Below are 23,830 nucleotides of genomic sequence, written 5' to 3' on the forward strand. Positions count from 1 at the left end.
TCAGTACATATCATGGTCTCCATTCTTTCAGTGTCGGCCTCAAAAATCCAGTGTCAGTATAGGACTCTATTAGAAACCCAACACATGCTGTATGACAGCGCGCCAAGAATTTGCCTGGCTCCTTATTAGTTTGCCCATCCACATTTGCATTACCTTTGACACTGCTATTCGTAGCCTGTTTAAATTTGGGGAATGATGCATCTCAGGACTGCAATCTGAAATGCCACCAGAGCCGGTGTACGTATCCCGCTACCTTTACTTCACATACTGGTACTCTTCACTTTATCCATCTATCCATTTATCATTCGACTCGTCTATCCAGCCATCTTATCATGTGCAGGGTCACAGCTCGCATTTGGTCAGAGGTCGGGCACACCTTGGGCAGGTCACCGGTCTCGTAAAGGGCTGAAATGGAACTCTCAAATGATCTTCAACATAGGGTCTGTTTATAATATAAATTATGAATGTTGAGCTTCATGAAGAACAATTTCCCCATCTGACAGGATGCAGATGTCCTGATTGATCGAAGGAGTAACTACCTCATGTAATTTGTGCAGTCAACTCATACCGGCCCTTCTAGCATCATAGTGGTAGAATATTTAACAGTTCAACGGCTTTCTTTTTGAATTTGTGCTTCGTTTTTGGATTGACAGTGAGAGAACAGTCCTGCATGACTTGGATGGATAAACAACCACAACTCTTGTTTCCAGAGAAAAGGAGAGCGTTGATGCTGTTTGACAGCAGCACAGACAGCCTGCTACAAAACTCCCTCATGAGGGAAAACCACGAGAAGTGGAAGTCCACTACTGCTCCCTAAATCCCTATCAACACTTTCTTTATTCCTCTCTTCATCCTCATTTCATATCCTTCTTGTCCTTCTCTCCTTTCTCCCACCAGCAGATCTCTTTCTGTCTTTCTCCTTTCTTTCATTTTGGATTCCCTCTTCTGGCAGGCTGCAGACACCATTAAAATTAGATATAGCAGTGCGGCTGATGTGACAACAACAAAAACTGAGAGACGTGATATTCATTGCCTGCAAACAGACAAAAGTGCTACATTCTGGCTGTGGTGGGAAGATGTTGGGCTGCGGGTGAGCTAGTGTATGTGTGCTGCTGTGGTCCTTTATCCAAACTCGTAAGACTCATTACCTGAGCAGTGTGCTAGGATTTCTGAAAAAAGGTCTGGCAGCTATTGCCAGACATCATCTACTACACATTACTCTACAGCTTGGCCTGTTTTGCTACCCTGGCAAAGGACGTCATTGCTGAAAGACTAAAAGTTTACAGCTCACTTTGAGCTGCTTGGCCCGTTTTCTGCATACCTGTGTACCTCTTTCCGTTCCTGTTCTCTTATCGTCTTCTCTTTGTGCTCCCATCTCCACAGCTTTTGGCCTTTCCTCCACCACAAAGAATAATAATATTAACATATGACTATACCATTTGATGAGCAGAGCAGCCTTTGTCAGTGTATCCACCTACTATAGTACAGAACTGATATGATTTGGCACAATGTGGTTTGTTTACCTTTATATAATAGTTTGGGCTATTTATGCAGCTTCAACTTTGGAAGTTGCAACTCTGAATACCAATCTGCTCTGTAGCGTTGCAGTGCTGCTGCTTCTGCATGGGTATTTATTGCTCCTGGATGGGTTCCAGACTAAGATATATGGCTGAAGGCTTAAATAGATGTCAGAAAGGTCTGCACTTGCACTTCCTATTGGGAGAATTCAATATGGCGTAACTTTGTTGGGTGTGAAAGGAGAGGTGAGCTAGGGCAGACGATATAAATGGACTGAAATGCACTGATTTTGCAAAATATTTGGGACATCATATTGAGTTGTAGCCCCTATTGTGGAATTTAAAAATCTAACTCACCTGCTTCTCTTTTGTGACAAGTATAGATTTTGCAAGGGAAGTAAACAGGGAATAATGACTTCTACCTGAATTAATCTCATCTCTGTACTAATATTATGCACATTTTTATGAATGACTGCAGCATCTGTGTGTTGAAATTTGAGACAAATTACAATCATCAGGGTAACATGGCAATTAAATATTGAATCTTAAATGCAGGAAGCCAGGCAGACTGAGAGCGGGGGTGGGTGTGGGGGGGGGGGGGGGGGTTCAGGGTGTGATTGTGTGTATAAAAACTTCGGGGACAATACAATGGATTTTTGTTTGCATTTTTGAGTGCTACAGATAGGAGGTCAGGACGGGGAAGAGATTCCACAGTGCATTAAATCCGTCTGAATGGGTTTTCACTGTCCTAGCACGCTGAGCTCCAGTTTTCATAACAGCGTCGAATCACCATTTCCATTTCTCTAATTCTTTCCATCTTTTGTTGCAGGCAGCAGACTTGGCAACTATTATTTGACACGTTGCTTGTGCCAGAGAAAGCTGGGTCTGTGTGTCTGTGTGTGTGCGGGTGGGAGAGTTGTGACTGGCTAATCCATAAGCCATAAAATGAGACTGTTGCTTGTAATGCCATATTAAGTGGAAGCGTCTTTGCATATTTCTCTTTGGCAGTATCCATTTTACAAACTATCAAACGTGAGACTGGAGGTTAGATCCTGACAGGACTTTTCATTTAGCTGCCTTTTGATTGATTGAAAAAAGAAAAAGCATAATTTTTCAGATTGACAATCATACATTTAGTGTTTTTATTATGTGTTAGGATTTTTGAGGCCCTAGAGTAGGAAATTATCCATAAAGAACTATTAACATAGTTCTTTATGGATAAAGTTGAAATTACTGTTTTGAGGATTTTCTGCAAAACCAGCAATAAGCTTCTTATTAATCCATGTGTCCAAGATAAATGAATTTTTTTGTGGTTGAAGACAGAGCAAGAGATAATAGGTCATAAAGTCATATGACGACATACCTGTATTAAAATGTGTTCCATAGTTTGAAGATTGGGTCTGCAGTCTACAGCAAGTCATTTTTACACCAAAGGGAGTCACGTAAGAAACTTTTTCACTTCAAAACCATTGAATGCAGCCTTTGAGGCACTTTTACTACTTTCCATTATGCCTCTGCTGAATTAGTTTTGAGGAAAATCTTTTCTATCAAGGTGAGCTTTGGAAGAGGTGCTTTAGTATTAACATTCATACGAATATCAATCAGCCAGCCAGTCTGAGTGGGTGAAAAGACGAGAGAACAAAAGTTCTGATGGTTTTTCGTTTTCCCCAGAGGGGCTTTAATTCTGGTTGTATCTCCTTACTGAAATCCAGTAAGACCCCCTCCACCACCACCACCCCCAGCCCCACTATCCCTTGATCCCATTAACAGTGAACTCATGGGACCTTTGATCAACCATCCAAGGTCGCTGAGCGACTGACAAAAGACACCAGTTAAAATATTCTATTCTTGGTCTAGGTCTAGTAGCCCTTAGATAAATGATGGTATGAAGTTCTGGGGCCTCATTTGTAGCCTAATAATGCAAACTTAAAGGAATAGTCGAGAAATAGTTTTGGAATAGATTTGGATTAGAAGATGGATTCCACTTTCATGTAAATATGCTAATTGTGAAGTGAGAGCCATGATAGTGTTAACTTAGCTTAGCTAAAAGACCGGAAACGAAGTGAAACAGCGACTCTCCTGAACCCACAACTTGTCATTGTTATACTACGAATTAAACAAACAGAATATAACGTGTTAGTTAGCGAGCTTTATAGGTGCTGGTTGGCAGATTTTGTCACCGCTGGACAGAGCCAGACTAGCCGTGTCCCCCTGTACTGTGGTCTTAATGCTTAACTAAGCTACAAACCCACTGGCTGTAACTAACCACACAGTCATGAGAATGAACTCTTGGCAAGAAAGTGAGCTAGCAGATTTCCCAAAATGTGTAACTGTAGCTTTAAGTCTGTCATAGCGTCATTAAAATTAAAATTTCAATTTTAAAATTTAAGTAGGTTAGCTATGTTTAGTTTGTGCTGTAAATGAAAGATGGTAAGAATTACTTTTGTATCACAAATAATTTAAAAAGTTAATTTACATAATTTACAACTTTAGCAAGGATTTAGTCATTAGCCATCTAACACTGCATATGGGAACATTAGCCCTCTGGACAGAGTCACATCTGTTAACTCCCTCCGTCTTGTCTGTGTGTGTGAGGAGTACAGTCATTGATAAAGAAGCCAGATCCCCCTGCAAATTACTTCCACGTTACGTCATCTGTCAGTTTCAATTAACCTCCAGCCACTAAGCCTGAAGAGGTCTGAAGCCAAGCTCTGCTGAAGCCAAGAGCTGTAGACAGTGAAGATAATCAGAGGAAGTGTTGCTGAAGGGCTAGAAAAGTAGACCCACGGCATGTTTGAGTCCTCTGTCATATGGAAAAATCAATGCAGTGAATGTAGGAAGATAAAGGGCACGAGCAGTTCTGTCTGGTAATAAGTTCAAATAATTGGTGTCTTTTATTTGTCCTGTAAATTCAAAGTTTAAAAATGACCGCTGACTTTATACATGATGTAGTGAGGTTCAGGTGAAAAATCTATGGATTTATCCGCTGTGCAGTAGGTTTTTAGCTGTACACAGTCTCCACCTCCACCATCACTTACTACCTACTACTACCTGTTCCCATGGTAACAGAGAGCCTACTCCCTGACACTTCAAAATAGTGTGTATCATTTAGCCTGTGTCTGTGATATGTTTGTGGAACCCTTGCTGGTGGATCTGGGTCTGAAATTACTACCATTAAATGTTGTGATTTTCAGCCATAGCTATGAAACTAATAAGAACGAAAATTTCTTTCACAATTTAACCATGAGTGAAGAAATCAGTGTGTGTCAAATGATAGGGATGTTGTCTTTGGGTGTGAATGCACGTCATATTTACGATAAAAAAGGTTTAAATTAAGGTTCGTTAAAATCTTTTCACTCAACTGTTTCACTACCCAATGTGATCATCGGATTTTGTATAGTCTGTTATCGTCAGTGACAGTAGATCACCAATTTGCCAATTTTCTAAAATGTACTCCCACGTAGCCAGTCTGCACTGCCTGGGCCCATATGGTCCTGCCTGCCTTTCCCTGCTCCCATGTTGTACTCACCCTGGCCTCTGTTCCCAGCAGGTGATCAGACACACATGCAGCATGTTCAGGGCCAGAGGTTGTGCTGTGTCTATGGACTGTGTCTATGTACTTCTCATACTGTATGTACAGGAATTTGTGGTATGGCTGCAATTACTGATTTTTTTTTTCTATCGATACATTTTTAAAAATAAAATAAAATGATAGAAAATATTGAATAATGACATATTCAAATGTCTTGTTTTTTTCAGTTTGTTATCATATAAGACAAAGAAAAGCAACACATCCTTATGTTTCTGAAGTTGGAAGCAGTGGATGTTTGGTATTTTTTGCCTAGGCAATTTTCTCCCAATTGACTAATTAAGTAATCTCATAATTGTTTCAGCTCTAATTCATGGTGCTGTGAAACAGTGCGGCACGTGCTGTCAGAGGATAATAGGAAGTTTTAAGTAATTAATGGTATAATGGATTACCATTTCAATTTCAGTTAAAGCTTATCAAAAATGAGTTGGCACTGTATTATCAGCTTCTTTAAATATCAGGTTAATTTCACTGAAATATTGCAAGACAATTTTTTCACGCTTGGTTGAGGTGAAAAGGGTGGTGGTGTATCAATAAAGGCAAAACGCAAGAAAGTGCATTGGAAACAGACTTAGCGAATCCATTTACACGAAGCATGTGACTGAGACGTACACTTAAGAGAAAAATAACGGCAGATGAAGACAGATCTGTGTGGAGTGATAATGAGACTGTTAAGTTTCTCAAATTAATACATTGGGCTTGTTGTGCCATCTTCTTCTGGAGAATTTGCCCCACCAGCTGTTTGTCTTGATGAACCAACACCTAATATTCACATGACAGTGGTAGGAGACGTTTCACTAATTTGCATTTTCTTTGCCGATTTTCTTGAAAACCTGTTCAAATTTGTGCTACATTTGGATGGAAACCCCCTTAATGACTGCCTGAAGTTTTTGACCCAAAGACATCAATAGACGCTTTGTATCTTCCCCAGTGATGCTCTCCCAGAGCTTCTCCATTTGTGCTTCTCTGTCTACCAGCTTGTTTGCCATTTTCTAGTTTTCCTGTACACAGCTGCTTCTTTAGATTGTACCCAGCTGTTGATTTTGGTAAACCAACTACTTTAGATATGTCTCTGGCCCATTTTTGCTTCTTTTAGACTCATTATTACCTTCTTCACTTGGTCGCCTCCTCGTAATGACAGACAACTCCATCTTAATCTAAATGGCAACTCTGACGTGTCAGCTCTTTTGTGCATGAACATGAACATTGAAACGACACACAGCTGCCTAAATAACATTCAGTACCCAAGTGTCCAGTTACTTTTGAACTTGCAATGTGGGCACTACTGTACATGTTAAAAGGGCAATATCTCACACACAGGTCTTTCTATACTGATGTAAATGTACTTTAATGTAGAATAAGCACAAAAAAGGTGTAACTGTCCAAATCTTTACAGTCTGGACTATATCAGTGCACTCACATAGAGGCATGTAGGGGAAGAAACTGAGTTATCGTGATTTTTGGAGCTAAGAGAGGATCTGCAATCTTAAATGATGCCTCCAGGAGAAATAGGCAAAGAAACACAAGGGCACATAATTTTACAACAATAAAAACACCACATTGTAGATATGTAGTGTGCAGTAGCTGTAGTACAGGCAGCTGTTGGTCCAGTATGTTACAACAAAGTCTAGATTTTCTGTCAGACCAGCAGGGGCTGCTTGGATTTTTTTTGCCTGGTTGCTCCAAGTGCCCAGCAGACTGTGACCGGGGTCGGGCTTGGGAATGGAGGCTTTTTGTGTGTGTGTGTGTGTGTGTGTGTGTGTGTGTGTGTGTGTGTGTGTGTGTGTGTGGGCATGGGGTCTGGCTACTATAGATGGAGGAGCAGGTGGGGCAGGCCAGCTCCTCCGACCCCTCAGAGCTCCATCTGGACTGTGGGGGGCTGTCATTTAGGAGTGCAGGGCCCGAGCGGAGGAGCAAATTGCTTTTTAATCGATCATATTCCCAGTAAAAGCCACTCCCGGCAGCCACTTGCCTACTTTCCATTCTATTTATGGAAGCTGCCCGCCTCTGACTGTATGTGTGCTGTGGGTGTGTGCGTGAGGCAGAGAGAGACAGAGAAAAGAGACAGTGGTGGTAAGTTTTTTGTCCACTTCACGTCAGAAAAAAAACCAATCCTGTTTTCCACTCTTGTCTTAAGTCAAAGCTTGTGTGTGGATGTATTTTCGCTCATTAAAATCAGAGCACTACAAGGACCTTGTAATACTCATGTGGTTTCAGATGACACGAAGGCTGATAGCAAGCTGTTTTGATAGCAAGATGTTCCTTCGTATCTGCAGAAGGCATTGATTCCAGGGCAATGAGACATGAGCATCAGACAGTGCTCTGTTGACAACAAAAAGAAAACCCACTGCTCCATAAAACACCGAAGAGCTACACTCACACATGTCATGTGCTTTTATAGAAGCCAAACAATGCTGTAATGTGATCGTTTTCCCAGCTCCAGTTTTCTTGCATCTATTTTGAGACTGATGCCCAGTGTTTAGTCTCACACTAACAGGCACTACTGTGCAGGAGTAATAAATTATGGCTCAGCCCAATGCCGCTCCTGATTGTTGGATCTATTTTCCAAGATGCCGTTGTTTCTAACTAATCTGCCCCGTGAGGCTGTTGAAAAGGAAGTTTATGTCTGTATTTGCTAGCTCTGGAGAGCATATTTTTTTTGTTCTTTTCATAAAGCATTGAATCCCTTTGTAAAAACAAACCACCAAAACACCAAAAAAACCCTTCAGCTGTAATGGTGTCACATAAAGACTCCTGCAGAATGAGCAATACCAGTGAATGAAGCCACCGCTTGCAAGCACTCCTGTCAGTTTCCCTTTGCAGGCCTCCCAGGAGTTGTAAATATTGTCACGTCCTCAACAGGACAGGTTTTTTTTTTTTTTTTTTTTGCTGAAAAATTAGCTTTTGGATGTGCTTTTCTTTCTCTGCAGTGCGCCAGAAAATGTATGACTGTTTAATATGACTTTGTAGAAGTTGCAAAGACAGAGCCTAAATTAGTTAGAAAATCATTTGGTCATGATTATTTGGAACCACAACTATTCCTTTTACATTGGCTCTGGGAGCTTGACGCACTGCAACTAAAGGAAGCACTTGGAAATAGACAAAACACAAACAAATGGAGAAAACATCTTCACCTAAGAAAAAAATGCAAATACAATGCAAATACACGAATAAACACAGAAATGCACTGCATTTTGCGTTTCTGTATTTGGTTGTGTTTTCTATATTTGCAGCCTGTCAAACTGTTGAAGATTGGTGAGGATATCTGTATTTGATTGTGTTTTTTTTATTGGCCTGTCTCATGTAGTTGCAGTGCATCGAGCTCCCAGGGCCACTGTAGTCTTTCTCTTAGATATTGTGGATATCTCTAATATCTGGCATCCTGTTAAATTGTGACCTTTCACATGTAGCTGTAGTGCTAAGCTAACACAGTTACAGGAAAAGGAGGCAGAGTGAATTAAAGCGCTCAGAGGGAGGAAAGAGAGAGGAAGGATGGAGAGGGATGTCATAGACTCAGCTGGAGGTCCTGTATTCTCTCTGTCAGTATCTTGTCGCGGTCTTGCCCCCTGCCCACACAGGACATGAGCCTCCCTGCCTCATGCTGCTGTCCTCATGTAGCCATCACAGTTTTTCTTCAGGTGGTTCTCTGTTTTCTACCGCTCCTCTTCTCCATGCCGGGATCGTTGTTATCACACAAAGGTTCTCCAGCAGCTTTCCTATTCAGACTAGAGGCAGACTGATACAGTCAGTCAGTGCTGATCTTAAATTATAAATCTGATAGCCACCAGTCAATAGCTTTCTCTTTAACCACAGCAATTCAATATATTGATGATAATTAATGTAACATGTCTGGCCAGGGAAACTGTCTGGAAGGGCTTTACTCAGCAGCTTCAGGATATGAATCTGTAAAATGTGCAGTGAAACTTGTCTCAATTTGCCTTGTTTTTCCATTGGCTCCTGAGCTCACCAGAGTCAAGACCTGGATGGGGTATGACTTTAAAATTGAATGATGGGGCAATAGGTAGCACATACAAAAAAAGGGGTTCAAATTATTATCTCTTAGGCCTAATGCAGGTCTTTTTAAAAAATACAAAAATTTGGAAATATGCTCATTAGCTTACTTGCCGAGAGTAAGACGAAAAGATCAATACCGCTCTCACACCTGTTATGCTAAAGATGAAGCTACCCCGCCTGCAGCTGGCTAACTTAGCTTAGCATATAGACTGAAAAAGTTGGGAACAGCTGGGCCGGCTCTGTCCAAAGGTAACAAAATCAACCTACCGGCACCTCCAAATCTGACTAATTGGCACATTGTATTTTATGTGTTTAATCCATACCAAACCCGAAATGTAAAAACAACAAATTGATGCTTTTTGGGAGGTTAGGCACCGGGCTATCTATCCTTACCTTTGGACAGAGCCTTTGTGCTCAGCTAAGTTAACTGATTGCAATTTAGCATACAGACATGAGAGTGGTATCAAATTTCACCTGACGCTTGGCAAGGAAGCGAATGAGTGTGTTTATCAAAATGTCAGACAGTCCGTCCTTTAAAGCTTGTATTTGCTTGATTAACACAGAAATCTTACACATCTTTTCCTCTGTTTTTCAGCTGTAGCATCTCAAGTGTCGTGGCTCTGGTGTGATAAATGTTAACCTGCCCTGATATTTTTATGGGTCTTTCTCCTCAACCAAAGGTGAGTTAAACCTCTTTTCAAACAGGTGTGTTGTGTTTTACTGTTACCAGTGGATTTATATAACAGAAGCTGCACTCACAACCTCGCAGTGTTCAGACTTTAGTTTCAAACAGTAATCTCATCGAAATATGTTGAAAGTCCCCGAATTGCTATAAAAGACAGCACATGAAATAAGAGTCAGACTGATGGATTACAGACATGACGTGGTTCAGTTACAGGCGACTTTTGTGTCATGTTTCAGTAAGTCCAGTGAATTTAAAAAAACACTTGAGATGTAGTTGATTTCAAGCATGGATTATCTAAGTAGCTGATACCTTTTATGGCACGATGGATCCCAGTCTGCCATTGAGAATAAAGTAAGTAAGTTAATTCTTTGTGCTGCTAAGTCCCCATTAACATCCTTAAAACAGAGTTAAAGAAATAGAAACAATGTCCACCCTTGTATCCTATTTTGGATTTCTTACACAGATTCTAAGTAACTGCTATATGTGTCCAAGATCTTTTCAACAATTTTCTTGAGCTGCCCTTGCTTTCACTGTCGTCTAAAGTACTGATGTTCTTATTTAAAAGAGGTAGAGTAACGTTTTGTTGCCACCTGACAAACAATTCAGGCCTTGGTGTTGGTTGCCTGGGAGCTGTAAACTGAAGTTGAACCTCTCCGTGGAACCTCAGTTTCCAAAAAAAAAAAAAGTTCAGCAAAATGGTCAGCCTTTTCTTTTGTCACTTTGACAAGTGGAGCCTCTTTAGCCGTTGATTTACTAGAAGTTGCTACAATATGTTGTTCCTTTTTTCCACTGAGGTTAATCTTGTTTCTGGCGGCTGAGAGCGGTCGTTTGCGTAGTCTGGCTGACAAAAAAGCGGGTCCCAACTCCATGTCAGGTTTTGTTTCCGTCTTGGTCTTGCACTTTTTGTTTAATGGTACTGAGCTACTGTGCTGGCTGATCTTGGTGGAGAAGTACATCACCAGGGCTGCGTCTGTGCACCTCAACCAGGAGTTATGGCCTGGCCTCGGATGAGATATCGGTTTTTAAGACTTGACATAAGGGGAAGATTTAAAGACTGCAAAAGATTTCGCACAAAATAGTGAAGACAGCCAAGATCTGACACGCAGTTATTGAAAGCACAGGGATGGGAGACTAACCCATCTCCACTGCCCCCCTCAGGCTATGATTCCTCCCCAGTTTGTACCTTCTCTCTGATACCCCTGAGAGGCAGGGCTGCTGGGACAGCACCACTGAGTGATTCCTCACTATCATCTATCATTTTACAGACTTCAGCTAAAAGAACAAGTGTTGTCAGTCTTTTTTTATGATTTCATATTTCATTTTCTACCTCTCCAAAGTCCTAAAAATCCTTCCTTTATGATTCATCATGGTTGGAATAAGTGACCATCTGTGGACCAACTGTTATAGCAGATTGGCTTTGAGAGAGGTCAAATCACGGACACACACTCAGTTGCTCCTTAAGCACCCTGCGGTTCAAGCAGGAGTCATTCAGTGGACGTTGTTTGAGAATTTGCCTGTGCAAATTATTTTTCAAAGCAATTTTGAGTTCTTTATTGGGCCCTTTTGAGAGCTTTCCTTATATAATATTACATGGAGAATTTACAGAAGCAAAGTAAGGCTTTGATTACAGAGCATACTTATTTGTATATGAATACACCTTATACAATTTTTTTGGTGAGTAATGTTAACTTCAGCAACATCTTCTGTTTTCTCTCTTAAAGATCAAACAGAGCAATCACTTTCTGTTGTCCATATTTATTTTAGCAGCATATTCACCTTTTTTACTTTAGGCTATTTAGGTTACATCATTTTTTTTTTTACAGTTGTATAGCAACAACTAACAAATCAGTGCTGCTTATGACCTTTAACCTCTTGTTCTCTCTGTTACTAGCAGCCAGCACACATTGTGATGTGTGATCACAGCTGAATGGAACCTTACCCCGGGAGATTTTTCTTTTAAAATACCATGTTCAGCATGAACTTTCTCTGTAAAACCTGCCCTTCAGCTATATACTATAATGTTCACATCACCATTCATTATACCTGCAGAAATTTTCAGGTTCGGATGGGCTCACCTTGTAACCCTTACTGAGTAAATGCTGGCCAGAGAAGGTTAAGCGCGCTGACAGAGCAGTTGCAGTTATCCATCCAGTAGCTCCACCTCTCAAATGAAGGACATTTTATCCTTAAATCCCTGGTTCTCCAAAATGGCATTGGTTTAATTAACTCTCTGGAGCCTCACTTAGAAAGGCCATTTTCATAGTGTGGAAATGCATATTAATCCAGTGGCAAGGGCCCAATTATAACTGACTGCCACTGACTGTGTGCATTGTGTGGACTAATATGGCCCCTCCAAGCCTAAGCTCAGTGACTTAAACTCTCATGTTCTCAGGTTTTATGTAACTGAACTTCAAAATATAGGAAAGCAACATGTTAAGTATCATGGATGAAGATTTTCAAGACATTTCAGTTCTTTTATGTTGTAAATGTAAATGTAATATACAGGTAATATGGTAATACAGTAGCATTTTACAATATTATAATTCAGAATTCATTCTTCTAACATATTACATTGTTTCTAACCCAGTAATGTTTTCTTTGGTGGAAAATTGGTACCGTGGTCCAACAATGTGAAATTTACTTAGAGGGGCAATATATAAGAATTTTAGTTTAAAACATAACTAATGGGAAGAAAGAACAATTTTGATGTTATGTAAAAACATGTCTATGTATTGTGTTGCAGAGATATCTATTGATGTTAGCATGCTAACCAGCTAGCCCCAGCCCGTCCTGTCTCGTAATACCATTTTGTACCTCAAGAGGCAATAGAGAGTCACTGTAGCGTCCAGTCTGCTCTTGTCCAACGTGAGAGGATGAAGAAGTAGTAACTACGAGTAGGTTATAAACCTGTGTTGTAGCCGTCCTCTCTCTGCAACATTCCTCCATCTTTCCTCCAGCTCAGCTATTGATGCCGCTGCTCCAGCTGCTCTCCCTCAACCTCGCGTTCCTCTACCTCTCGTGGCTCGTCCCCCACTCTTGCCGCCACTATTTGTGATGGTCCACCTGCCCACCGATGTGGCAGCCCATTGGGATTTGTGTTGGTATGCCTGATGGCCAGTCCAACTGTGGCACAGGGGAAGGGGAGGGGGGAGGATTGGGGCCAAAGAGCGCAATTCCTTGTTTCTTACGATACGGGTGGACACCCCAACTTTCTGGTAATATGCTGCCCCCTATTTGTTTGGAGTATGAATTCAACTGTTGGCCAATTCTTACACTGTACACTTGGGAATTAATGGCCTTTAAATGCTTGAACCGCACTGGAAGTTGTGTGTGTAACAAATTGATGACAAAAATAATTATTATTTGTATACTTACATATTAATATAAAAAAATAAGGTCATATAATGTGAAATGGTGCAAATAAGCTAGCTGAGTGTGGTGCAAAAATAACTTGTTGCAGTTTTATAGTGTGCTGGGTGTAAGCTGACAGTGACCAGCCAACTGTATGACTGACAAGTACACACAGTACAGTATATTCCGTTCATGTTAGTGTATTAGTTGTATTATTTTTACTGGATAACTTAGCCAGTTCAGGAGAGAAATTCCCCAGTCAATAAATAGCTGCACAGTTATAGAAGCAGGTGTCCTGTCCATAATTCCTTCACACAATAAGAAGCAGAGTCAAAGTGCTGCTTAACTAGCTGGTTTCAGCGGTATCTGACTGAGCTCAGTTACATCAAGTAAACCTGCAGACCACTGGCTTGCGCTGACCTTTGCAGATCAAATAAAAAACCAACTGGTGGTCAACCTAGCTTCCGGAGACAATAGCCTATTCTGGCCACAAGATGGCAGTAATACTGTAGTGGCTTCTAGTAAATCAAGGTGAGTGCAAACAGGCAATATCAGATCCTTTATGGGAGATATCATTTCCACTTCGGTATCGTTCTAATTGATGTCTATTTTTAGCTTTAATTGGTCAAGCGCTGCTTGCCTTGCTTGTCATGACAGCCCGCCACAGCTCTAGGCATATTGATCAGAAACACTATGAGGCTAAGAGTAGGTAGTCAGTTTCACTGGGGTCACCCATGCTTATGGTATTTTGGAAAAAAGTCGTCAAGATCTTACATTATAAGTTGGCTCAGCTTTGTCCTGCACTTGAGCTGAATGGAAATGAAAATTGCTCCAAAAAGTTTTGAAGTTACTTTTCCTCAAAGTGGTGTTGAATGTGCAGAGGAGGTCTTTTAACAAGGCAGCCTCAGCCTGGAGTCACACAGACTGTCTCTAAGGGCCAACAGGCCCATAGCCATGAACTCACTAATGCACCTCTTTATTTTCTCTCTCTCTCTCTCACTGACACCTTTGAGACGCTGGCGTTTTGTTTTCATATGAAGGAAGAGGCACTGCTGGCCCACAGCCCAGTGAACTGCAATGGCCTGTTTTCCAAATAATTAAGACAGAGGAGAATTTATTAAAGTTAATCATACTTTTTATAGTGCAGATACGCACTCATTTGATTTTATTTTGGTGCCTTACATGTTTACATGATTAATAAGAACAATTCCACAAGAGAATTGCTACTCCAAGTGACATTAAGGGCATGTTGCCTTCAAAATGATTTCTTGTCACCCAGTCCCTCAGCCTCAGGAAGTGTTCAAATATTGTTTATTACTCATCTTGATTCATTCAATGTCAGAATGAGCCTGAGGCTGCTGTTTAGCACTTTATGCACCGAGGGCTTATTAATGGGCCAGGGAGATCGGCTTTAATAAGTTAATGTACACCAAGTGAGAGGAGCTTTTTTATGACTGGATCTGGCACTATGAATTGGTTGAGACAGGTTGATATAGGTTTGCAGCCATGCAGTCAACTCTGGTCCTTGGTCGAATATGCAGTCTTTTTAGGAAATTACAGGTTGTAATGATAAAGCCCTCAAGTTTCATGTCTGCATTTAAAATAGTAATAAGTCTAACTGTGCTTGTAACATGCCATTTATAAAATGAATCTCCCCAGCTAGACACTTACAGTGAAAAAGAGGTTTTCAGCTTCTTTAAAAGATTGCATGTTTAACCTCAGAAAATATGAGTGTGGAGCTGGAGGTGTGGCTGGTGTAAAGCTGATATAGAAATGCTTTGAGACCAACTGCTCCATTTCAGTGGAATTGAGGTATATGTTTACAGCTGCTCAAAGTAATAATTACGTCCTCCGTAGTAGCGTAGAGAGTACATGCACTTAGCCCCAGTGGGCCTCGTGTTGTGGGGGATGATTTGTTGGTGTTTTATTAAATGGACACAAATTATAGTCGACTGCTGTCTTCAGTATGTGACATTGCCACTCTTTCTTTTGTTGGGTTGCAATGAAGAGTGGCCGAGTAAGTTTTTCCCTTTGGCTTATCCTTTGTAGTATTGATATGTAGAGGTTGGACTCTCGATCTGGTGGCAGAAAATGTCGCCGTCCACCCTGACTGTCCTTTTAATTTCTTTTCTCTTCTAGGTTTGTTGCATTTCCACACTCACTCCTGCCGATAGTGAGGTGAAATGTAACTTTTCAGAGCCACTACAGCAGCTCTGTGAGGCTAGATGTAGTCACAGTAGTACTTTGACTTAAATGCCGTCTTTATGCTCAACATGACAATGGTAACATGCGTTTATCAGGTATATTGTTTACTATGTTCACAATCTTAGTTTAGTGTGTTAGCATTCTAACATTTGCAAATAAGCACCACTGGGAATTTCATTTTACAGGTATCTGATTTTGAACCAAAGTGCTGGACAAATAACTTGGATCTGATGATGGCGCTACATGAAAGGTATCATGGGGATCATGTCCTTAACCTCGAACATGAGTGGCAGTGGCAGGTTTACTGACACTTTGAGGAGAATTTTGCACAGTACAGAGCCAATGAAAGGTTCGGGTGGGAATTTTTCACAACTACTTTTACGTTATCTTGCAATTCGTTTTGCATTCCATCTTATCCACAGAGGAAAACTGAGCTGTATTATGTTATGTATTATATATCAGTTACAGCCGCTGATTGTGACCACAGTGGGAGTGGGAGTACAACTGAAGTTGTAGCCCGAACCATGTCCAAGCCATGTCCACAGCCACAGTATCAACCCCAATTTAAACAATTGGTAACATCACAGCCAGGCAGAGCAGCTAAAGCTGTGGACAAAGCCAGTGGCTGTATTCTGTCAGAGCTTGGCCTTTGAAAAGGAGCAATGAGCAATAAATGTGTGATGCAAAGTGTCAGATCATATTTCCTTTCTGTAGTATCTGCAGAGCATTACACTTAACTGGCAGTGTATTGTATTTCCCTTGAGGCCCTGCCCATTAATTTTTCCTTTGGATCAGGGGTATGCAAAAAGTATTGTGAGGTAAAACAAAAGTCAACGAGGGAACGCAAAACACATTGTGGAGTAATGCATAATTAGTTCAGAAAGAAAATCTCACTGTGACCTTTTAGGGCCTCTGGAGTAAAGAGTATGAAATACAGTATATGAAATTGTGTTATCAAGTGACAAATTCCTAACACATATAGTACTTTTCACGCCATACCATTTAGAATAGGAATTTATGCCCATTAAAATAAAAATACATTTGCATGCCCCTATATGGAATTTTCCACATACTGCCAAGTACTTCTTATGTGCTACATACACATTGGTTGTTATGTTTATTTATTGTAACAATAATTAGCTTCTACCACATGCTTTGGCAAAAGCGTGCTATTTATCTTCAGCGTGTCCATATGATGGTGGGTAGTTCAGCGCTGCCCTTGCTGTGGTGTTTTAGAGACTACATTGGGATGCGTGACGGTGATGCAGCAGAGGATGGCAACGGCAGAGGACTGGCGAGCGTGACTAATCCAGGGATCTCCTGCGTGGTGTGTATGGCTGGCCGTCCTTCACGCCTCACGCCTCACTGATGGGGACCAAACACGCATGGCCGCACACACCGATGGTGGTGTGTGTGTGTGTTTGGCGGAGGGGGTACAAAGTAGAAGTGGTGTTGCATATACAGTAGATCTCAATGCATTATCACCACTTATAGTGTAGTTTAGACCTTCAGGAGGTAGCATGCAAAGTTTGAAGTTTGAGGTTCTTTTGGATACTACTCGGCTCACTCTGTCTTTGTTTCGTCCTGCAGAATATTAAAATACATTGGAGAGTTCGTACTGGCTCTTAACCATAATAGCCAATGTATTGGTACATGATAAGTGAATGTCTGTCTTTACAATTACTTACAGAACCAATACATACACATACAGAACCAGTTTTACTTCCAGTCTCAGCAATGGAATGGGCTTAAAGAGTTGTAGATCTTTACTTTTCCAATTTCAACACAAATATCATTTGTAATTCTTCAGAGTCTGTAACTTCTTTTGACTGCATAGTCTTTATATGAATTCACCGTTAGAGCTACAGCCCTTCAGAGACCTGCTAAATCTGTTTTAATATTACAGTTTTCATTTTTGTCTTTACAAAAATGACAAAAATGATACATGAGAACACTGAGCAAAGCCTCATCTTCTTAAGTGCCAAAGGACAGAAACTGGGAATGTACAGTACCTTTATATTAATAGGATTGCTTTGTTCTTCTTCAGCTACAATGAGGGAAGTTGGCTTCTTCTGACTGCCTCCCAACTGGCTTGCCAGTTCCTCCATGTTTGCACCAGGCTGGGACTACTAATATAGTCATTAGTTGTGTGAAAAGAAGAGAAAAAACAATGCAATCCAACAGTATCAGATCGATTCATACAAACTGTTATTGTTCCCAGAGACAGCTTACAGTGCAGAGAGACACAACAGACAAGTAACAAAGATCCAAGACTCATTTCAAATCCATGATGTCACTTCCATGGCATATGCCCTTAATCTTTTGTTTCTGATTCATTTCCCTGAATTAATTTGTTGCTTTTTCTGAGGATGCAAAGTTGTACCGACCGGACTAGGATTCATCTGTTTCTCTTTTTCACTGTTTGTTCGTAGACGGATCGACCCAGCGAAGCCTGGCCATAATAAATCTCTCAGTGCTGACTCTGACCACGCCGGCTACAGATACAGCCTGCTACCTTAATGCCTCTTTTCATTGTATATTTGAAACCAAGTATCCCTTTCTTCTGCGAGCTGAACACGATGTGCTTTCATCTCTCGCAACAGCCCTGTTTGTGTGCGTGCGTGCGTGCGTGCGTGCGTGCGTGCGTGTGTGTGTGTGTGTGTGTGTGTTATGAATTTACTTTTATCATGGCATTTTGGTAGAATTAGTGTGGTATGTATTCCTGTGCTCAAGCATATAGACAGTATGTATATTTTTGGAATCCCTGGGTACTTTATAATTATACATATGTGTACTTTTGAATGTGTGTTTGTGTGCGAGAGGAAGGAAGGGAGTTCTCAGGCTGCAAAAACGCTGCACTGGAATGTTAATTGGTATGACTGGTCTGCCTCACAGATAAGACACAAGGGTGCTTTTAATAAACCAAAGATCAGGATGTCCCACTGTCTCGCCCCACTGGGGCAAGGGAGAGGAAGTGGGTGTGTGTGTGTGAGGAGTGGTGGTTGCTGGAATCCTTCCTTTTCCTTTCCTGCAGCTCTCACAGTCCAACTCCACATCTTGTTGCCGCTTAACAAATAGAAAAACAGAAATATTACAGAGCGTGAGGTGATTCAGGGGAGGCCTCAAAAGTGCATGTATTATTAAGACTGTAGTGGCAAGGTTTTGAGGTTATGCTAGTGAGGAGCCTTCAGGTGCTACAAATCTAATCGTTATTTGAATAATTTCTCTTTCTGTACCTCCTCGTCTCCCCCTTCTTTCTCTTTTCTATCTTCTTTTCATTCTACAAGAGTCACAAATTCAAGGACGCAGCGTTGGCATGAAGCTATGTTCATGTTGTTTAAGGGAGGAGATGGTAGATTAGACAGCAGCTACAGGAAGCTCAGCACAGTCCTATGACCGGAGGCTTCTCCTCCCACATGCAACCTGTAATAAAGAGCTCATTTTATGTTTACATCCTCCTCCCTTACATATGTACATGTCTATACATAAGACATAAGTATAAAATATAGATGGATGTTAGGATAAAGTGTATGGACAGATGTATCCATACACACAGTATGTAGTAGACACATAACCCCACACAGTCATCCCTCTGTACTTCAATAGAACACAATTACAGCATCTAATCCCTAAAAATACAAATTATGAATATCATACAGTCATTTGTTTTGGTAATCATTATGATTATGGGTGGCCTCCTTACAGTCAAGCAGTGGAGTATTGATCAGTTATACAATGAACATCATATCCATCATATCAGAGTAAGTTACTGCTGACTGGCTGATGTCTTGTTTTAAAAAAGTAAGATTTTGTTATCAGTTCAAAAGCCAACAGGTAGAAGTGCTGGGATACCAGGCTCAGTGAAATATGGTCTCGTCTTTGTTTTCTCGTTAAAACCCTGGTGGCTGGGTTTTGAATTAGTTGTAAACAGGATAGAGATTTTTTTTGCAGATTGCCAGAAAGCAAGGAGTCACAATAGTCCAGTGGACAGGCAAGCAAGGTGAATAACAGTTTCCAGGTTTTTGAGACACAGTCTAAACTTTTGACATGCTGACATGTTTCTGCGATGCCAAAGCAGGACTGAACCATAAATTTCATGTGTTTTTCCAGGTTGAAGGTGCACTTAAAGATGACACCAAGATTCGTGAAGTGTGGGATAACAGAATGAGACTTCATTCCAAGAGAATTTGAAGCTAAAATATTTGCACTTTCTGGACCAATGATTAGTGTCTCTGTCTTATTACCATTTAGCTGGAGGAAATTCTGAGACAGCCACTTGTGAAGGGACGTTTGGAGTGATAAAACCTTCTAAAAATGGTTTGCAGGGTCACAGCTTTCCCGTAAACGTGAGTGATTCTATTGCGTAGAAGTGGAAACTGATATTATATCTGTATCTTAACGATTAGACCAAGCACAGATCCTTGTGGCTGACCTTGCTTTAGCAACAAATACACTAAAACACAATAGAAGTTTTTTTTTTTTTTTTCAGTGAAAGCCACTACCTTTTCCCAAAGCTTGGCTAAAACAGGGGCTTTAGAGACTGACCTGATATTATTAATATCAGTGGCGTCAAGTGTTAGCTTATACTGTATGCCGGCTAATAACATGCAAGTAACTATTTACATTGCATGTACAGTATATGTACATCAGCAATACCATGTAAGTACACGAAGAGATTGTGAATATCTGAAGAACAATCAACATACTGGTCCCCAAGTCAGAGACTATGAGGAGGTTGATGTGTGACCATAAAAAAATACATTTGATTTTCTCATTCACACGTTTTCCAAACTACCCCAAGTGTTTTAATCTGTATGCAGCTGCACTGTCAGTGAGTAGTTATGTGTGTTGGAAGCTTTCAGCATAATGTATGGAATGTGTGTGTATGTGTCACTGATCACGCTTTCCATAGTTTCCTTTTAACTGTTTATTTTTCAAGGTTAGTTTTTGCAGAAAATGAAGTCAATGCTGCCTACAGGTTAGATATTTAAAACCAAACGTGTTTTCTACAACTTTAGACGGATGTTGTATTAATGAATGGATATTTTTTTCATTCAGAGTTGGAGATATGCAATAGTTAATGTCATTTACCTGCCTCAGCTCGTCTTTGAGGCAAAGCATGCAATTTCAGTCCATAAGTTTCAACTTTTAAAACCCTCTTTAAAAATATGTTTCATTTAACCAATTCCAGATGTCCATAAATGATATACAGACCCATTTTGTTTTCTCTGTCTTTTCTCTGTTTTAGGGGTAGTATTTAGTTTCAGATTAAAGGAATATTTCAGAATTTCGGGACATATGCTTACCTGTGTGTTAGATGAGAAGTTTGATACCTCTCTCCTGTCTACATGTTAAATATAAGGCTACAGCCAGCATCCAGTTAGTTTAGCTTAGCATAGAGTCTGGCAACAGGGGGAAACAGTTAGCCTGGTTGTGTCCAGAGTTAAAAACAACCTGCCCAGCAGCACCTCCGGTGCGAATGTGTAAAAACAACATTTTTCGTTTTTTATTACAGAAATAGTTAGGACTGCTTCAGTCAAGGATCGACTGCAAGGAAGTGAGGGTACATCTAGCACCAAGAATCTGCATTGAAATGTACAGGTCGGTGAGTGTGTGTTTGTGTGTGCATTTGTACAATGTCAAGTTGGCAGTACTTTGCCACCCTCTCGGAGCTGTAATTGCAGGGAGGGAGACCCACTCAACTACATTAGCTCTAATTTCCACAAGCTTAACGCTGAAATCACCTGCAGGAATATCCTCTATTATCTCTACTGCAAACAACACAATAATGCAAATGAAGAGCACTTCGTACGTGAAGGGCGCACACTTGGGTCAAGAAGGACTTTAATGCCGTCATGATGATGTGTCACGTGACTCACGGCACTTTGGCTACACACCTGAAAATGTCAAATGTGGATGTATTTATTCATCTATTGGAGTGCTCTTTGTGTTTTCCAGCGACGTCCTCATTCTCTGTTGTATATTAACAGTCATTACCACCCAAGGACCTGGCCAGTACAAGCATAGACTTTCACCAAGTGGCTCCATTGATACAGTTGGTGGGTTAAAGTGCCTAGATGAATGGCACCTTGTCAACAGATGCCTAAATTTACCTACTATTACCTGGTGTTTGATTCATTACGTAATTCTTTTTTTTGAGGTTCAAAACATAACACTGTTTCCAGCAAGGAACTGATTTTGTGTGATTGCTGACGGGTGACGATTTCTCCCTTCACTGACTCCTAGCAGGGGCCCACAGCGAGACCTCCGGGCTCCAGAGAGACCACACATGGAGGTAGAAAGAGGAGACGGAGGTCTGTGGAATCTCTGTCTCTTGGCCCTGCATCTCTGTAATGCTTTTCAGGTGGCTTTGCCTTTAGATTTCATCCTCTAGGACTCATATTAGACCATCAGCTAAAGACTTAAGGCCCCTATATACTTTATAGTTTTGGGTTTTTCCTGATAAAAGTTGAGGGGAGAGAACAGTTATTAATACAGCATGAAACGATTGAGAATACACCGTCTAATGCAACTTAATATGAGCCATTTTTGAATTTAAAACCAAAAATATTAGAGCGGCACGACTGGTATTTTTTCCTTTTTTTCCTGTTTACATTAAAGCACTACAATGCAAAGGTTATTCATCAGGAGTCAGTGCCTGACTGTCTGACAGAGATTGCCACCGAGATTGTATTAGCCATTCTGACAAAGAATGACATGCAATGAACCTGCAAGATATCTGTTATCGCACAGCTTGGATTTAGCCTTAAATAATGAAGGTAGCACATGGTCAGATGTTCTAGTGACCAGATTTTCTATTGTTTTGTCAGTGAACTTTCTTGCATTTCAGTTTTGTAACTTTAGAGGAGTCCTTTAATGGTTTATCGTCGCAAGAGATTACAAAAAGAATGGTCTTGATTGCTTCAGCAATTCTCTTGTATGGATCAAGCCCAGAAAAACCTCACATCCTTGTTGGTAAAAAATCTTTCTATGAAAAATTCAATGACAAAAATGTCATCTGGGTTATTTTCTCAGACCTGACTAGGCTCCTGCAGAGCCACTTAAGACATTATACAGAAGTTTTCACAGGCGGAATAGTACTGCCAGTTATGGGCAAGTTCATCTCTATCTGTAAAAATCAGTGGGGTTTCCCTTTAATATTACCATTACAAACAAAAAATGAATTCCCAAAGACAACCAGTGTAACGGTGCATTATATCCATTTCAGAGGTGGTGATATACCCATATAACTAAAAGGGCCAACTGATGTATATTGGTCTAGTCTACACTTGTTCTCTACAGCTAGATGATAGAAAAGTTAGGGAGTGTGGATTTCTGCTCTGAGTAAAACCAAGTTGAAATGAGCCTCTGAGGTTCTCCGACTAAGTGACCCCTCTCTCCTTTTCTCTCTTTCCCTCTCCCTCTGAATGATGGAAGTGGAGCTTGACCAGGGTTGACCGATCCCCTCTGTTCCCCCTCACCTTCATTGTCCTCTCTTTATTCACTCGCTCAACGCCGCTGACGGCATCACTGCTCATATAGATCCCCCCTCTGTTCTCTCCGTACCCGAAGACCCGGTGTGGCCTCTGAATGGCCGCGGCGTCAAAAGAAGAGGAAAACAAAGTTCGGAAGTATTAGCGTTACTTCCCCTCATCTCCTGGGATACAGAGGGAGAATCAATAGTTTTTCATTAACCTGTCTTCCTCCCTGTAAACGAGTAGGGCTAGCCTCGGGTGCCAGTAAATGCTCCAGCAGTGATAGTGTTGGGGGATGATATCTCTCTCTTTTACACTCACGCACACACATACTTTCCCTCTCTCTCTCTAGTACTTTAACTTACTTTTATTGACATGATGTTTGGAAAAAGCAGTGGCGAACCAAAGCATTAAAGAAAATTTCCCAAATATGACAGTTCTTTTGTTTGTTAAATCATTAGTTTCCGTCAAATGTTTCTGTCCGGTTACACAAATAATGAACCACGCTTGTTTCAGTATTATAGTTTTTATCTGTTTCACAGGATAATGTTTCGTTGGAGAGGTTCAGCCCTGCTTCGATGACGCACCATATGCTTTTTTGTGTGTGTTTTGTGATGTTGAGGCAGATCAGTGATAGTGAAAACAGGTGTTCATCAAGAGGCGCTCTAAGCAGTGAGTGACTGGTCACTGTCAAGTTGTGGAAGGAAGGAAAAACCGTTGTGCAGTAAATGACGTGCAACATGGTGTGTGTGTGTGTGCCTGTGGATAAATTGTATTAACAGAGTCATCTTACATTACTGCTTTGTTGGTTAGTGTGTATTCTTTGAGAGCTTTGCCTAGCTCAGCCCACTGAAACCTGAGCAGATGGTAGGTTCCGGTTAGGTAATGGCACAGTCAGAGTAATTCCCCCCGGTGTAATTCACTCGAGTGGTGTGCACGAAAGCAGGAGGGGACAGGAAATAGCGGGGGTAGGGTTGTAAACGTAACTGTAACC

At 40.9% G+C, this 23,830-nt stretch overlaps 1 protein-coding gene across 1 annotated transcript in view; it reads left to right on the forward strand.

Moving 5' to 3' along the window:
- Window positions 1-9,775: 9,775 nt before the first annotated feature.
- arvcfb (ARVCF delta catenin family member b) overlaps window positions 9,776-23,830 on the forward strand; it is a 165,496-nt gene continuing 151,441 nt past the window's right edge. Inside the window, exon 1 of the mRNA XM_040155930.1 lies at window positions 9,776-9,800. The gene's annotated coding sequence lies outside the window, so the exon portion shown is untranslated. The remainder of the gene's footprint in view (window positions 9,801-23,830) is intronic.

This window comes from Xiphias gladius, chromosome 19, assembly GCF_016859285.1.
Source record: "Xiphias gladius isolate SHS-SW01 ecotype Sanya breed wild chromosome 19, ASM1685928v1, whole genome shotgun sequence".
NCBI classification, from domain to species: Eukaryota; Metazoa; Chordata; class Actinopteri; order Istiophoriformes; family Xiphiidae; genus Xiphias; species Xiphias gladius.